Genomic DNA, 3,915 nt, shown 5'->3' with positions numbered 1-3,915 from the left:
TCATTATTCCCTAAACAATACAGTATAAGAGGTATTTACATAGCATTTGCATTGTATTAGGTATTATTAGTAATCTAGAGATGATTTAAAATATACGGGAAGATGTACATAGGTTATATGCAAATACTAGGCCATTTTATAGTAGGGACTTGAGCATCTGACAATTTTGGTATTCATGGGAGGTTCTGGAACAAATCCCCCACGGATACTGGGGTTTGACTGTATGTATCAATGTTAATTTCCTCGTTTTGATGGTTGTATTTTGATTATGAAAGAGGGTACCTTGGGTTGAATGTCCCCCTGAAACTTAGCCTCCACTGTGACAGTGTAAATAGGGTGGGAAATCCTATTGTGGTAATTGAAAGATGGGGCCATGAAGAGCTGATTTAGGTTGTGGGTCCACGGCTTAATAATGGTGGTCAGGGGCACGGTTCTGAGGGCTTTAAAAGGACAACACCTGAAGAGGTTAGTCTCTCTCTCTCTGCTGTGCCATTTCACAATGTGATATCCTGCCATCACTGTTGCCACCACCAAGGCCTTCACCAAATGTGTTCCCTGAACTTTGGACTTCCAGCCTCTGAAACTGTAAGCAATACATTTCTTTTTCTTATAAATCACCCAGTTCCAGGTATTTTGTTATAAGCAACAGAAACGGACTAAGACAGAGAGTATCTTTCATTATCATAAGAAATGCACACGAAAGTATTTTAGGGTAATGGGGCATCACATCGGCAACTTACCTCTCAAATGAATTAGGAAAAAAAGCTCCTTGTACTATTCTTGCAACTTTTCTATAATTTTGAAATTATTTAAAAATGAAATGGAGGAGCTGCTGCTGTCGAGTCCGGACCCCACTGCCGCGCGCCCCTGACGCCCACCCGACGTGCACTCCCAGTTCCTTTTGGTTCCAAGTCCAGTATGGCAGCTCTCAAGGATCAGCTGATTCATAATCTTCTTAAGGAGGAACAGATTCCCCAGAATAAGATTACAGTTGTTGGGGTTGGTGCTGTTGGCATGGCCTGTACCATCAGCATTTTAGTAAAGGAACTGGCAGATTAACTTGAGCTCGTTGGTGTCATAGAAGACAAATTGAAGGGAGAGATGATGGATCTGCAACATGGCAGCCTTTTCCTTAGAACACCAAAAATTGTCTCTGGCAAAGACTATAATGTGACTGCAAACTCCAAGCTGGTTATTATCACAGCTGGGGCATGTCAGCAAGAGGGAGAAAGCTGTCTTAATTTGGTTCAGTGTAATGTGAACATCTTTAAGTTCATCATTCCTAATGTTGTAAAATACAGCCCAAACTGCAAGTTGCTGGCTGTTTCCAATCCAGTGGATATCTTGACCTCTGTGGCTTGGAAGATAAGTGGTTTTCCAAAAAACCGTGTTATTGGAAGTGGTTGCAATCTAGATTCAGCCCAGTTCCATTACCTGATGGGAAAAACGCTGGGACATCCATTAAGCTGTCATGGCTGGGTCCTTGGGGAGCATCTCCATGTGTTCCTGTATGGAGTGGAGTGAGTGTTGCTGGTGTCTCCCTGAAGAATCTGCACCGAGATTTAGGCACTGATACAGAAAGGAACAGGGGAAAGAGGTTCACAAGCAGGTGGTTGAGAGTGCTTATGAGGTGATCAAACTGAAAAGCTATACATCCTGGGCCACTGGACTGTCTGTGGCAGATTTGGCACAAAGCATAATGAAGAATCTTAGGTGGGTGCATCCAGCTTCCACCATGATTAAGGGTCTCTATGGAATAAAGGATGATGTCTTCCTTTGTGTTCCGTGCATCTTGGGACAGAATGGAATGTCAGACCTTGTGAAGGTGACCCTGACTTCTGAGGAAGAGGCCCGTTTGAAGAAGAGTGCAGATACACTTTGGGGGATCCAAAAAGAGCTGCAGTTTTAAAATCTGTCAGGCTGGCAGGTTAGCTCAGTTGGTTACAGTATGGCATTATGACACCAAGGTCAAGGTTGGGATCTCCATACCAGCCAGCTGCCAAAAAAATAAGCTTCTACTGTCATACCACTTCACTGTCTAGGCTACAACAGGATTTTAGTTGGAGGTTCTTTGTGCATGTTGTCCTTTTTTCATAAAGTTAGAAAGAGAAATGGTTTCTAAAATCTTATGGCTATATCCTGATGCTGGATGCTACTTTTCTTGTATATTCCTAAACTAGTTAGTGTAAAATAGTTCTACCACCTCTGAGGCACCACTGCCAATGTTGCACATGCTGCAATTACCCTACAGACTAGATGTATGTTATGTAACTTCTGGTTCCTTCACTAAACATGCCTATTCCAACTTTTTCCCCCATCAGTCACATCATGGGATCCAGTGTATAAATCCAGTATTGCATGTCTTGTGCATAACTGTTCTAAATTACCTTATTTTGTGTACTGTATGTATCAGAAGTGTACATTGCCATATAATGTAAAAAGAAAGATCTAAATATAATCAGTTCAACCAATTACCCAAGTGTCATACCAACTAAAACACCAAATAAAACTTGAACAGTAAAAAAAATAAAATAAAATGGAAAAAAAAATTAAATCTACAAGTTAACACGTAACATCAGAATCTGGGCCCTATTCCATAATGAATAACCGGTCAAACAAAGATACATCCCCAGACAATGTGGTGATCCTGAGTGCTCCAGCCTGGCATTGAATGGCAGTCCTCCTATGCTTTATTTCCAAGTATTGGGTGTGTTTTTTATAATAGCGGGTGTAGTTTTCTCTTCTTCCTCTTAAGTGTACACATATTACCACATGGTGCTCCTCAAGAGCCTAGAACTAAGGGTATATCCATACCTATTGGAGGAGCAGGAGCAAGTGCATTGGAGAAACGACACCTAGATCTCCACCTGCCTGTAGATTCCACATGTGTTGGAAAATACCAAGGCAGTGTATATATTCTATGTGGTTAAACATGTTTTTCTACTAGACAATAGCAAGACTGTTGGATTGTGGATTTTGATTGTGTCCTCCAGGACACTGGACCCACTATTGGAGTTATGGATTTGTGTGGAGGAGTCGGGGTGCAACTGGAAGAAAGGGGACAGGAGCAGAGTCTTACAAAAGGATTTCTGAGCCAGGCAGAGAAAATCAGACTTGATGGAGTAGGCATGGGGAGTCACTGCTGATTCCTGAATTGGGAGTAATATACTGACAGTGGCATTGGGAGGGATTAAGAAGCTTGACTCAGAGCAGTCAACAAGGCTAGTCCCCATTTTCTAGGGGAGAGGACATGGGTATTATAAAATTCTTTTGGTTAAATACATGTGAATTCAGAAGTAATTAATGAATACTTTTGGTTGTAGTGAGAATTTAATAAATTAATGCATGGAAAAATCATAGTATGGTGCTGGGAACAATAAATGTCAAATACACTAACAAATAGCAAGCCCCCAAACAGTTGGCTTTCTGTATCCATGGGTTCTGCATCTGTAGGTTCAAGCAACCAAAACATTTGAGGAAAAAAAATTGCATGTGTACTAAACATGTGCAGACTTTTTTTCCTTGTCATTACTTCCTAAACAATACAGTACAAGAGCTATTTACATAGAATTTACATTGTATTAGGTATTATAAGTAATCTAGAGATGACTTAAAGTGTACAGGAGGTGCTTCCCTAAAATGCTTGAAAACCTTAGCTAACTTGTTAGCCAAAAACCCAAGAGTCTGAAGGGACAGCATTGCTACCTCTCTCCACCATCACTAACGTTGTGACCTCCTTATTTTATTTGCAATGGTGCTTTCTCTCTAAGGAATCACAAGGTTCTTTACAAACTTTAAATTACCCAGGGGAAAGAGTCCTCACAAGCAAGAAAGCAAAATAAAGCGCCTCAACCAAAATAAACTCACTCCACCTCTCTGTCTCCCTCTGGGCCAACCCCCTCACCTAAAATAGTG

The 3,915-nt window shown here is 41.1% G+C and overlaps 1 pseudogene; it reads left to right on the top strand.

Annotated features, from left to right (window-relative positions):
- Positions 1-918: 918 nt before the first annotated feature.
- LOC134373869 (L-lactate dehydrogenase A chain-like) lies at positions 919-1,956 on the top strand (annotated as a pseudogene).
- Positions 1,957-3,915: the final 1,959 nt, after the last annotated feature.

The sequence above is a fragment of the Cynocephalus volans genome, chromosome 1 (assembly GCF_027409185.1).
Source record: "Cynocephalus volans isolate mCynVol1 chromosome 1, mCynVol1.pri, whole genome shotgun sequence".
Taxonomy (NCBI): Eukaryota; Metazoa; Chordata; class Mammalia; order Dermoptera; family Cynocephalidae; genus Cynocephalus; species Cynocephalus volans.
Note: the sequence above shows the minus strand (reverse complement) of the source record. Positions and strands in the feature narration are given on the sequence as shown.